This window comes from Tympanuchus pallidicinctus, unplaced genomic scaffold, assembly GCF_026119805.1.
Source record: "Tympanuchus pallidicinctus isolate F22 unplaced genomic scaffold, pur_lepc_1.0 scaffold27, whole genome shotgun sequence".
NCBI classification, from domain to species: Eukaryota; Metazoa; Chordata; class Aves; order Galliformes; family Phasianidae; genus Tympanuchus; species Tympanuchus pallidicinctus.
Genome location: NW_026294744.1, coordinates 1,457,217 through 1,471,440, shown reverse-complemented (window position 1 = coordinate 1,471,440; position 14,224 = coordinate 1,457,217). Strand labels below are relative to the sequence as shown.

The 14,224-nt window shown below is 38.0% G+C and overlaps 1 protein-coding gene across 4 annotated transcripts in view; it reads left to right on the top strand.

Annotated features, from left to right (window-relative positions):
- Nucleotides 1-14,224, top strand: part of FAR2 (fatty acyl-CoA reductase 2) — a 135,799-nt gene that overhangs the window by 31,308 nt on the left and 90,267 nt on the right. For 2 of the 4 annotated variants that reach the window (XM_052690539.1, XM_052690538.1), the window contains exon 2: nucleotides 11,340-11,515. The exons of the other annotated variants lie outside the window; for them this stretch is intronic. The gene's annotated coding sequence lies outside the window, so the exon portion shown is untranslated. The remainder of the gene's footprint in view (nucleotides 1-11,339; nucleotides 11,516-14,224) is intronic. 4 annotated transcript variants of the gene reach the window in all.

Sequence of the window (14,224 nt, the reverse complement as noted above, 5' to 3'; positions counted from 1 at the left end):
TGAGAAGGCATGTCATGGGAAGGCCTGGGATCACCTCCTCTACAACACCTTCAACAGCCCCTCTGGGATCAGCACAATAACATTTGGCTTCTGAGCCTTGTGTATCAAGGAAAATACAATTGGACAACTTGTATTTTCTCTCTGTTGTCTCTTCCACCTTGCAGTTAATGAAATCTTGGTGTACCAAATGTCTGGGAGTATACCTGCAGCTTTCTGGAGTAGGAAGAGATGCAGACAGAATGTTATTTTAGATGCCTGGGTTTAACTAAATGTAATGCTCTCTAGCTGTGGCATCTTCACCAGCAGGACAGGTGAAGAAATCTTGTCTTAGGCTGTAATTAGGTTGAAACAGAACACCAATCTCTGTTATTACCTTCCTAAACTAAGTGTGGATTTAGGGAAAGAACAAGTAAGTACATAGTCTGTCCAGCTGTACTGATAATTTGTGCTATTTCAGTTTTGGAGTTAGAAGTAGTAGAGTATGCAAGTCTCAGCCTCTACAGCTACAGAATTTCATAGCTAATATTGGAAAATCATGAGTCACAGTGTCACCCTGTTCCTGTTTTTCTCCCTCTGAAAAGACTCAAAGTGATAGGAGCCTACATGCTTAATGATGCCTTTTGAGCATATTAACTTTGCAGGATAGGCACTCTAACTGGTCTTTGAAAAACTAGTCTGATTAGAAAATTGGTATTTCAAATGCCTAGGAAAATGTTGTTTTTCTGAAGACTCCTCAGAGACCAATGACTTGACTCTCTCAACCCCAAAGCTTTATTTAGTCCTCAACAACCTCTTGCCGCACTCACAGTCATCTCTCCTTTTCCTCTTCGCGCACTTTGTAGGCTTCTGCCCTCTATTCACAGTTTCCCAAAATATACAGCTGGGATGCTGAACTTTCTACCTTGTTAACTCTTCCTTGTCCTCTACTTCTCACTGCAAATATGTTCCTTCTCCAGGTTGCTCTGGAGATCCTCCTTAATAAAGGAGGATCCTTTAACTCCTGACTTTTTTTTTTTCTCCAAAGGCTCCCATTTTCACATTGAGTTCTCCCCACAGGATGTTGTCTTCAATCTCTGTCCAGAATATCTTCATTTTCTGCACTGCCATACTCTCCTATCACACATTCACAGATCTTCCCTTTGTCCTCTAGCTGGATTCTGAACAACAAGCCTGCATTCACAGTAGCTGGAAAGTGCAAGTTAAGATTTTTCTTAGTAGGAAATCTTTATTCTTCAAATAGAAGCTTTAAGGGAATCAAATCCTGTACGGTCACAGCTGGGCTCCTTCCACAATACAGATGGGGGAAAAAGGACACTGGGCATTTGGAGATTTATGGGAAAAAATAATGAGTTTCATCTTTTATTAATATAACAACTAATAACAAAAAACCTATTCCTAAATTCAGAGATGTGAGAGGTTGCCCTTTCTGAAATAGTGTGGAGCTGATTCTACTGCCAGTTCTGGAAATTTTTGTCTTTTCTAATTTCAGATGTCTTCTCTGGACCTATTTTCAGCTGTAATTTGGGAACAAAAACAGAGTATGATAACTCCTGTTCTGTTTGAATTCTTCTTGCACTTTTTCCTCTGGTTTCTTTCTGTTGCAGAGCACAATCTGAACTCAGTTTCTGTCAGGTTGTTACTCAACAATCCTGCAGTCTTCAGCCACCCAGGTAGCTCTTTTCTGTTTCTCTATTTTTGCTAAGCAACTAAGAAGGAGGATTCATTTGTAGTTGGAGCAGCAGCCAGGAATTTCTTGCATGTTTTGTAGAAGTTTCTTCTTTGACAATGTTGCTAATAAATCAATGGGAATGTACCCTGAAACAGATGTATCCGTATTCCAGCCTGAACTACTAAGCACTGAACAGATCCTGTGGACGACTGAAATTCATGATAGCAGATCTTCTGTGCTTCATTTTCTCCTGTTTGATTTCTAGACATATCCTGGACTACATTTGCATCTTTGATCAAATTCCTGAATTTCACACTGCCTAAATCAAAACTAACTACACCAATACTTGTATACCTTACAGGAATGTAGTGAGTTGCAAACTAGTTTGTTTGGATTAGAAAAGAACAAAAGAGAGAAAAGCTTTTTAAAATTCACATGAATTTTAAAACGTGAAATAAAGGATTTCTATAAAGTTGTCCCTAAAACATGCAATGAATTTGATTTGAGTCAAGGTGCAGGATCTAGTTTAGAAGAGACCATTTTGTACTTGAAGGCCATACTGTGATGTTAAATTGATTGATAGAACATGCTGTAATAAATACAGAAACCTGTCTTGCACCTTCAGTCATTCTGAAAGTAGATTGTAGTAGGTAGAAGTAGTATGTTCCTCTGTTCCTTAACTATGAAATTCCTGAGAAATATGTGGGAATGTCAGAGATTGAAAAGATGAATCTATGGAGTGACAGGAAATAATATTTGTGTAAGTTTCCTTCTAGTGTATGCTGTTGTAGTTCTTAATAAAGATGCATATTCTGCAATTTAATTCAATTAAAATCTTGTGGAGCCTACCTGGAAATTCACCTTCTATAATTTGTCACAATACCATTTCTCAGCAATCATCGTTTGCTGAGAAATGAATAGTTCTGTGCCTGGAAGATTTCCTACTTGTGAATGTTGTATGTTTTCTAGTTTAACTTTATGAAGAAAGACAAAAAAAAATTGTTCACCATTGATGACCCAGAAAGCAACATTTCACTGAAACTCCTGTACAGCTGCCGCTGTCAATGCTCTACAGAAGCAGTAATTTCTCTGTGTTTATTTTAAAAATGGAATCTCATGGAGCTAAGGGAATGAGCAATCCAGGAAGATGGAAAGAGATCTACAGAAGAGCAGGGAGAAGCCTGGGGCAGCAGAAGTGTGACTGCTGCTGGGAAGACAGAGAACAACAGGGAAAAGCAATAAATATTTCATGAACCAAACACAAAATATGCTTTTACTTACATTTTACTGCTCAAGATTTTTCCATAAAAATTCTATAAAATATTTTTCCATGAAAATTTTTTCCAGGGCTACTCCGGAAAAAGAACTTGCTGAACAATTGTTTTTTGCTAGTCTGTTGGTTTTTTGTTTGTTTGTTTGTTACATGCATTTTTAGTTTTTAGTTTAACCTCTTATTTTATATACATATAATCCATCTGAAATGTCCCTTGCAAAATTAATTTCCAGTCTTCTGTAGGTGAGAAAAAAAACTGATTCAGTTAGCAGTTAAAGGTCAGACTAGCAATTGTGTTGATATTATTACCTTTATAGGAAAGATTTCTTTACTTTCAAATCCCATTTGTTCTTTTTCCATCTCAGTAAAAGATCTTTTCTTTTTAACACACCTGCTAAATGAGGAGAAAATATAGTTCTTTGTTCCCACTTCTCAGTGAGAAGCCCAAGTGGAACTGAGGAGAAAACCTTTCTCACATGTCCTGAGCCTCAAAGTGTTTTTCATAGTTGAACCCTGGAATTTGTTGCCAGGAAGTTCTCCTTTGTTACCTGATTTGCTTTTCCTTTCTCATGTCATGGCTCTTTTTGTGCCAGTAGAGCGGTATAATATGGTCACCCTATTCATGCGTCTGAAGAACCTAAAAGTTAAGGGCCAACAGTTTTACTTCTGCATAAATTCCATGAGGAGAGAGAGCAGTATTCCTCAAGGAGATAAAATCTCTTTCCATCAGATTGTGCTCTTTAATTTGGGGAAGGAGCAGAGGGAAGAGGAAGAAGCAGGGAGAAGTGTCTGGCTGACATTGAGGGAGCAAGTAAAGCGTTAGGTACAGTGGCCAAGATAAGGAGGAGCACTGGCTGTGAGTGTGAAGGAGCCATCATCCTTTCCAGATTTCTGTGGAAACTTGCATGGAAATGTGACTGGAGCAGTCAGAGGACACTTTAGGTTATCATTTGAATAAAATGGCACACCAGAAGGATGTAAATAGCTACTCAGGGTGAAAGGGGCAGAACAAGCCAAGTCACAGGCCATAGCTTTCAGATAGTGAAGGCAAAGGCTTTTTCTTTCTGAATCAGTCTTCGTGCTGAAACGCTCCCTTATCTGAGTCATTCAGTAGTTATTTGGAGGCTTTCTTGATGTTGAGAAGATAAGAATATTTCATTTGGGTTTTCATAAGCCTATCATTAAGCTGTCAGTGCTTAGTGAAAAGGAATTGTTTCCTGGGGAACAGGTTGAGACAGGAGACTAAGACATCTCAGGAAAGTTTCTCTGACCAAAATAGTCATTAGGCTCCATGGAAATCTGTTGCCCAAAACCACAATTTGTTTTACTGAGAAACTAGATGTTTGCTTAAAGTATTATTTGCTTAAAGAAAAAATATATAGAGAAGTTGCATAACTTCATAAAACAGAAAGAGACAAGAAGGAGTTTCTAGGTGTCCCCTGGTTTGTAGTCCACTTATTTTCTTGGAGTATCTCTTAATTTATCTATAAGATTAAGGGAAACTGTGCTGAAAGCCTTGCTGCAGCCAAGGCAGAAGACACCTGTTGTTCTTTGTTCATGAGACTGATCATCTCCATATGGAAGGTGATCTGTTTGATCAGGCATGATTTGCTGGTGGTTGGCTCTTTCCAGTCGCCTTCCTTCTCTTTATGTGTCTGCAAACAGCTTCCAAAAGTGTTTGTTTCATTGTCTTCCTGGCCACTGAGGTTAAACTGACTGGACTGCACTTCCTTTTATCCTTCTTTTTGCCCATCCTGAAGGTGATCTTGACTTTTGCCTTTTTACTGTCCACATGTAATGGAAGTACTAAGTCATAGCTTAAACTAGTGACTGAGCATGGGTAGGAAGGCGGGGCCAACCCAGGATGTGAACAGAAGGGGTGGAGCCAGGATAGGATCTATCCCTTCCCAGACCTCATTTAAGGGCTGTCAGAGGAGGACATACCCTCATTTAAGGGTATGTCTCTGGAGATCCTTGCATACCTTGCATACAATTCTGAGGGTAAGCAGCTTCCTTCCCTATTTTTGTGCCCACTGCTTTTGAATGTTTTCTGTTGTGTTTGATCAAATCCTCACAGGCTGCAGCCATCATGTTATGCAATGACTACACTTTCAGTATTTGTTACCTTCCCCAAATTCTAGGCTGTCAATGTGCGTAATCTATCCAAAACATTGGACTGCTTTGTCATTGATGGCATCAATGAACTTGATTCAGCCCTCTCAGAGGTATCCATCCAGTCTCATGGAGATGTGTAGTTCTGCGGTGCTTGTATCCCTTATGCCATCTTCCTCCAACAGGGGTGATACTTTGTTCCCTGAGACACTGTGGTGGGAGACTGGCAGGACTGGCACCTGGAATGCCTGAAAGCAGAATTTGCAAGTTAAGACTGTAAATTTATATTTTCTGTGGTCTTAACAGAAATTTTGAATGTTTCCTCTACTGAAGTTATAATTTGCTATCCAAGTATCTACATATCATCATTAGGACTTCAATAATTAACAAGAAATAAACGAATTAAAAAAAAAATAAATAAAAATAGAAAAATATCCTTTTCTCTGTTCCAATTCACTAGAGTTTGATATTTTCTGCAAATAACCTCAGTTATTCTCCTCAAACTGGACAAGATTTGTTGTTATGTCCTCACATTTTTTGAAACGTTGCCATTACACTGGAATGCAATATGGAGGCCATGTAAACAAAAATGGAAAAGAGAGTGGAAAATAAGAAAACGAGAAAGAAAGAAAATTAAATAAAGAGACTTTCTTTAATATGTTGTCTAAAAATGTGCAATATAAAATATATTTTAAATATAGGAACATATGAAGTTGATCTGAAGAACCTTATAAAATGGAGAATTTTATCTGAACTTTAATTTGCAGGAAACCTTAAATGGATTTAAAGGCCTTCTGAAGCTTTTTATTTCCAAAGTAAAGACTTTTTATCCTAATCTCCTGGAGAAGTGCCCGGGTGACTGAAAACAAGAAGCAAAGCGGAGATGAACCTAAGCTAATTTTTATCTGTTTAGGCAAAGACATAATGATGCCCTCCCATGAGGAAAGGTCATGATGCTGCCTGTGTCTCATTTCTCTGTGGTAGCAGTCAGCAAACTAGAAAGTTTTAAGGAAAGCATAACTAAAAGATTTGGTTGGGAAAGATATATGAAGAAAAATTTCTTAGCAGAACATGTATGAAGTAGTGATATGAGATGAAATGAGGAGGAGGGGAAATAAATAGGGATGATTTAAAATGTAGCATTTCATTCCCTCAGGGAATTCTGCAAACTTCACTGCTTTTACTGGTTATGAATTAAAAAAAAACAAACATAATCTTGTTGCAGAAGGAAGAGTTATGAAAAATGTTCATTTCTAAAAGAGTAGTTTTTTTGTTTTGTTTTTAAAAGACAAATTTGACATTGTGAAATCATCTTCCAGTGCTTTTGGTGAGTGCTGAGAAGGACAGTTCAGAATTGCCCTTGCTGTGAGCTGGGGTCAGTGCCTGAGCACTTCTGTCCTAGTTAATCACACTAGTGTCTCTTCCTGTGCATCAAAAGAAATCTAGCAGAGTTGAAGTCCCAGCATTTACCAGGATTATTAGCATGAGTGTGTGTCTCTTGGGAGATATAGTCTATCGAGAGACCCAAGTGACAGTGGTAATGGAAGTGCAAAGTGCTTAAGCTATAGCTGTCATTTAGCATCATGGCAGTAAAAGTGGTTGCAGAACAATGTCAAAATATACAAGATATAACCAGATGATCTCAGTTGATTGTAAATGACCATGACTCCAAGAAAAACATCGTTTCAGAATTTTTGCTGGGGGGAAAAAAGCTTAATTATTTACATAAAATAAGCAAAAATATGTTGGTAAACTAAGGCAAAAAAATGAGTGAAAATAACAAGTCATCTCCAAACTGGCTTTCTGAAGTAAATGTAGCTTCAGAAAAGTTATTGTTTCATCTGTGTTATGACATGTTGTAGTATTTGCGTTTGATATATAAAAAGCTGAGGAAGCTGTGTGAGTAGATAGAAAAAGAAATGTGAAACAGTTCGCTAAAGCTTACTGAGATTGGGTTTTCTAAAGAGAGAAGCAGAGCATTTATGCAACACTATAAAGTTCAGATTTAATTTGGGTAAGTTGTAAGGATCTCTACTGGAGTGTGTGCGTTCCACTCAGCCATCAGCTGTCACCCTGCAATTAATACTCCTGTGAAAGGAATATTTATTAATTTGGGGTGGTACTTCGTTGGAATGACATTTTTATAATTTTGATAGAGAAGAGGCCTTCAAAGTAGCTTTATGAATTTCCCTCTTCATTGGCAGTCTCTAAAACACGAGCTCTATGAGTCACAATAACAGAAAACAATTACTTCTGGCTTACTCCTGGTATCGTATTGCAAATATATCAAATTGACATTTGATTATTATTTTCTTTAGCCTATGGACTAAAATGATTCCTAACATGAGATGTTATGATGGATGCTTAACAATGAACTGTCTGTAGATCAGAATTTGTCCTTCAATATATAGTAGACCAATGTCCAGCCAAGTTTAGAGTACCCCATAGGAAGCGTGACCCCTTCCTTGGTCTCTAAGCAACATCATCCTGCTCTGCACCACTGAGTAGCACAAATAGAAGATCCTGAGTAAAGACTTGGCCTTCTGTCTTTTTTGAGGTTGTTCATGCCTTTCTCCCATCTGGGTTTGCACGGTTCTTGGTTTTGTTACTGGGCTGATTGGTTTTGCATTAAGATGGAGAACAGAAAGGAACTGCAGCCTGAAATCTCTTCTGCTTGATATGGAAAGTCTTCATGGATAAGAACATGAAAGCATTGTATTAGGTTATTTCAGTGAAAATGATGATATATTGAACTCTGGAATAAAGGGGCTCTTTTTCTTAGGCATTAGGAAAAGAGAACTAAATTGTCTTAATAGATTGTGTTCTGTGCATAGCAGTTCTGCTTGTAGACAGAAACTTGAAATATAATATTGTTTTCTGATAAATGACTAATCTTTCCATTCGTTTGCAAATTAACAAAAAATGTTAAACCTGTCATGCAAAGAATAGGCTATACCTTTTAGAAAGGGCTGTCAAATAAAAAATCAGTCATGTTGCCTCATCCTGGCTGTTATGCTGACTTGTCTGTAGCTGTTGCAATTCTCCCATTATATGGTATGCTATGATTGAGTGTGTCCAATGCGTCTTGGAGACATTTCAATTCATAGTAAGTAATGGCTTTTCTTCTTCCTGCAAACGTTATGGCAAATAAGAGGAGAGATTGGCTGGTCTCAGTTCTCTGATATTTCCCCATGTTGCTGGAGAGTTTGACTGACTTTCCTGACTTGACTAATTGCATGTAGATAAGCTTCTCCTGATTATTTTTTTTTTTTCCAGGTAAGCCATTTTTCTACATACTTCCTCAGTATGTGATGCCAGACCTTCTATTCCTTGATGGACTGAGATGTTCCCTCCTAGTGATCCTCCACTGTTACTTCTGTTTTCATCTCCTCTTCTGAGTCTGTCTCAAAGAAGTGGCAAGTTAAGGCTGATGGTGACTACTAGGGTTTTTGAATTATTCCTTCTTCCTTGGTGGCTGTGGAGGATCTGTTCCTATTATAAGCTTCTCAGTTCAGAAGACAACACTTGCAGGTTGGACTGAAGTATAAGAAAGGAGAAAGAAAAGGATGGCTTTGAAAAGGAATTTCAGAGCATTGGCAAAGCAGCCACAGGGAGACTGCGAGATGGCTTGAAATTCTTAATTTGAGACTTAATGCAAATACCAGGGAAAGTTGTTTGTTACTGCTAGAACTGCTAAATTCTGAAATGGGGGGTATCTCAATAAAAAGAAAGGTAGATGAAATGGTCCTGCCAAGATGCTGGAGATTCAGAGAAAAGGATTTGGCAGTAATATAGGATAAGCAAATTCTTGCTTTTCCTGCCTTGCTTTTTGCCTCTGCTTCTCCATCCAATTGCTGTCTAACATCACCCTCAGTGGTGTTAGCACAGATCTTTGTCAAGGTGCTTTGTAAACGAGTTCAACTCACAACTTGAGCCACAAGAGTCTGGCCTGAACAAGTTGAAAGGGCAAGTTTTTTTTCTAAAAAATAAATTAGTCCTGAAGCTGTTGCCAAAATCTCTGCATTCAGCTATGGCATGATACCAGGAATTCAAAATGATTAGTGATTATTTTCTCCTGTGAAAAGTAGTGTGTTGGTTGTTTTTGTCTTTGGTTAGAACTGAAAAATGTTGCAATTAGGGTTTATAATGGGCTCAAAATATGCTTCACAGTTAAACTTCACGTCTTGCAAATTTAAAAGAATCAATTTGCTATTAAAAAAAATAATAATTCCTATGGTGTAAAATTGATCTAAGAGGTCAGATATGACCAGAGATCATCTCTGTGCTATGTAGAGGTTAGTGGCTCTAATACCTTTTGTGGAGCTGTTGACACCTGGGTAACTGTCAAGAGTTTGTCACTCTCCATCCCGCAGCCAGCTGGAGGAGTGGCACTGCAAAAGTGTTTTTATTTGTTTTCTCTTCCAGTTCATCATTTGTCTTTTAGTTCAGTTTTCTCTTACCAGTTTTTATTTTCATAATTTCTGATGATGGTCTGTTTGTTCTGTGAAATACTTAATTTCCCTCAGTCCTTGTAAATCCTGGCGTTCTAACATGAATTTGGATCCTGGAGCTTTCTAAACTTCTTAAAAACAAACAAAAACCCACTGAAGAAGGCCTGACTGATTTGTAAAAAGCGGGTCATCCACTCTTTAGAAATGTTTTTTTGTGCTACTTTAGTTTTGAGTACAAAATATTACCAGATTGCATTCAGTCTTTTCAGTCTCTCAACTTATATGTGAAATGCCTTGATGATGGTAGCCTCTTTATCGTATGTTATTAAGAGAAGTTGTTGCAGAAGGTAATTTTTTTCAGCATTTATGTGTTTTGAGCTGAGGACAGAGCCTGTGTGGAACTTAAGTGCGTACTGAAGATCTGGAACCTAATAGAACTGACTTAAAATACAGTTTTTTTGTGTTTTTCTTGGTACAAATTAATTAACAAAAGTCTGTTGAGCATGTTCTGAATCTCAAAATTAAAGTACGTGAGATAGAGAGATGTAATATAGAATGAGCCTGCTGTGGGTGTTTTAATGCAATGAAATTATAACAAGTACATCACATTTCAGTTTCTGAATTACTAAAGCTTACTTGACATTTATAACCTGCCAGCTTTGTCTCCAAGATCATATCGCTATATAAAAGTCAAAAAGTGCATAATTTCCTGGAAAATACAATAAGAAATTCTATAAATAGGAAATGAATTGTAATTCATTTTTTTTCTTGAATTATATGGATAAATCCTTCAATTTAGAATGCTCCTTAGTGGCACACTGTTTCTTTTGAGATATTTGATCAAATGTTAATGATTCTATAGTCTATTTTACCTTGGAACTATTTTACCTTGGAACATAATTTCTGATCTTTATAAGAGAGGAAAAAGTTCCTAAAACAAAAAGAAATGAAGAAGTCACCAACACTCTGTACTTGTTGTAAGTTTGTGTTGTACTTATGTAAGCTTGAGATCACTTATGCGCAGTAGCACAGCATCTACTGCAGCATTTTATATTTTCAAAATGCAAGAAATTTGTGAATTCCAGTTATTTTGAGATTTTGCAACTCTGGTATGTTTTCTTACTAGCTTTCTAAAACATGATTAGCTACATTTTTGTTAGGAGAAGAGTGCTGAGGGAAAGCTGCTGCTTTGGGATGGAAGCTCTAAGGCCAAGCACATAGGTGGATGAGGCATTGCAGAAAAAAGTCTAGGAGCATGTCTGACTTCATCTGAAATATGGTGCGTGTCTTCGTTCATGTATTCCTGTAGCTCTCTGTACCACACAAAGATTTACTAGTATAATGTTCACTGCTTAGAGTGGTGTAGTCAGGACAGAGGAACGTTAATTAGCTCAGGAGCCTAGAAACCTTGATTGCAAGCACTTTCCTGCTTGAGGGATGAGGACTCTCCTGATGAGCCTGAGGCTGGCTCTACTTTTCCACAGGGGTATGAATCTCATGTGCCATGGGAAGTTAACACATAGATGTAGTTTTCCACAAGTATTTTTTATCAGATAGATAAGATTCTAACCGTTAGTCATTGAAAAGATAACAAAACAAAAGAATAAATTTTATTTAGAGCAGGAGGATATGAATTTTGAATAAAGAGCTAAAGGAGCAGAAGGTGTTTTGTGATGCAGGAAAGTACGTACACTAAGTCAAACCTGGTACTGATTGCAACAGGTTTCTTCAAGTGTTTTTAAAATAAGCTGAAAATGTTCTTGAACATTTAGAAGATCTGGAACCATATTATCCTTGAATTAATTATTTTCCATTCCTTTCTTGCATTTCACAGAATCAGAGGAGTTGAAAGAGACCTCTGTAGATCAGCTTGTCCAACCTCCTGCTGAGGCAGATTCCCTAGAGTGCCTTGCACAGTTTCTGAAAGTGTCCAGGCGGATTTTGAATTCTTCCAGAGAAGACTCCACAACCTCTCTGGGCAGCTTGTTCCAGTGTTCTGTCACCCTCAAAGTAAATATTTTTTTCTCTCATGTTCAGATGAAACTTCTTGTGATACAGTTTGTGCCTATTGTCTCTTGTCCTGTCACTGGGCACTACCGAAAAGAGCCTGGCCCTATCCACTTGACATCCACCATGTAGATATTCAAAGCACAGAGGAAGTCTAAGATGACTAAGTGCAGCCTGACCATTGTCCTTATGTCCTTATGTTTTATTCAGTACTGAATTTCTTGAACTTTTCTAAATGTGCCTTGTCATCTCTCATCAGCTTCTCATCTAAATGTTGGAGAACAGGAGCGTAGAAGTCAGTCCCTGTATATGGAAAAGAAGAAAAAAATTTCTCCGTGACAGTATATGCCAACCAAGAAACATCATCTCATTGCATTTTCTTGTCTTCATTTTGAAGAAATGTATTTGAAAGCCTCGTGGCACTCTAGAGCTCTCTGCTGCCTCATTATTCAGTTTCTGATGTTCTGAGCAGAGCTCCTTAATGCAGCTTTTAGTAACTCCAAGGGATTCTCTTTAGTTTTCACTTCCTGCACTTTCTCCTTTATCTGAAGAGTAAATGTTTGTGATTCTTCAAGAACTGTGGGGAGAGAAATCTACAGAACGCACTGCCGATCTTTTACAGAAACCAAGTCATTAAATTTAAGGAGTGCATTTGCCTTACAGTCTGTGAGAAAATCTGGTTTGCAAAATATTTTGATCTTTTAGTTTGATTTCTTCAGTGTGTCATTATCAGTGCCTTCCTGGAATCCATATTTTGAACAGTATATGAAATGAACAACTGTATGGTAAAAAAAGTAAAATAACTGTAGATAAGCGCAAAAAAACTTCAGATGGAAACAGATCGCTTTTTCTTTATTTCTTTTCCTTTTTTAAAAAATTCTTATTTACATATGCATATGATACTAATGAAATTATAGTATCACAGCAATTATTTTGATGAAAGCTGTGTTACATACACTGTTCTGAAGGTAACTTCTCCTGTTTATTTCCATGGAAATGACAACAGCTGCAAAGAGCACAATAACACTGTTTGATAGAGCATATTCTCAGCTACAAAACACTATTTTTCAACATAGTCACCACCAGTGACTATGCATTTTTGCTGACAGTGAACAAAAGCCTGCTTGCTGCTTTCATAAAGATCTGCACCAGTGAAAGTGACTCATTTTTGTTGTTACCACTGCAGAAATTCACCTCCCACCACCTAATTGTGCTCACATCAACTGCTTGGTCCCTGTAAACATTCAGCAAGCATCACTGAATGTCTGTGGATGCAATTTTTTCTCCATGGAAGAATTCAGTTCCACACCTTTTTTTCATATGCACTTCCATGTCAGATGCGATTTTGTCAGACAGCCCCCCCGCTGCCATCTGTTGCACAGCAACAACGTGTAACAGAATATTGGTGTGTTTTACATTCTACATTATCTTTCTGTTGCCTTTCCTCACTCTCTCTCCAGAAGCAGGCAAGCTCCATTCTGGTGTCTCCTCTGCCCTCCTCACACTGCACACGAGTGAAAGGCTGGCTAGTTTGTCCTTGCTTTGGGTTCTGTGTGTTTCTATAGGGAAAATAAGATACTTGTCAGCTAGTGGCATTTGTTCCATGAAAATAACAGCAGCATCCTGCCTTGCCTGGAAACAGTTGCAGCTCTGCTGAAGTAGCTGCCACAGTATGGGCATGTATGCTGTCTGTCTGAGGTTGTTTTAGTGCCCAGGACTGTGGCAGCAAAGGTGTCTTGCACTGTAGCTGAGATTCAGACAGTTCCACAATTGCTCCTCCCGTGCTGAGGCAGGACCTGCTGCAAAGCTTGTCACTGAACACCAGTTTTCTGGCTTGCCAGCTTAATGCTGTGCATTGAGGGGTGTAAACTTCTTTATGGACTCCTTTGGTTGTGTTTTTTTCCTGTTCTCAAAGGTCCTGATCCTGCCTTGCTGCCTGAGAACCTTCACTTGACAGGAGAGTTTTGTATATAAGAGGAACAGATGCTTTCTGTCTGATTTCAGTAGCTGGATGGAATAAACAGGACCAGTTCTCTTGTCTGGTGAATTGCAAGGTGCCATCAAATGCTCTAAGCATGGGCAATAGAGAGGAGTGAGAGAAGCAAGAAATTAAAAAAAAAAAATTTGTTTATCCTAATGAGTTTTGGTGCACCAGTGAGGTTAAAGATGTGCAAATGAAACTCTGGTACTTGTCTTTCATGTTTCATTATGGAAAGATCATTTGATTATGCTATCTTTAGTTTTGAAAACAGATAGATATATACTGTATTATGAAATCATTAGTATAGGCTCTCATGTTTATCTAGTTATGCTTTTATGAAGACTGTTACTGGAGGAATCAATTGGTTGGAATGATGCCTTGTTTCAGATAGGACTTTGCTCTATAGGACTTGGTGTGCAGATGTTCAACTCATTATTATTTCTGTTGCTTCTGTGCACACACACTCCTTGAACTGTATTGGTTTGCTTCATGCAATCTTTGTGTATGCATTAATGTTGGAAAAAAACTGTTGTCCAAATATCTACCTCCACTGACCACCAAAGTTAAAAGGTCAGGTTGTAACCACTACACTTAGGATGATTTATTTGCTGATGATTTGCTAACAAGAAGCTATACATAGATGTTTTCAGGCAAAGCACCCGCATTAGAAAGAATTAGTTTTATTATGATGATGCACTTAGTTTGTGGAATCTCTGTTACACTTCCTGACA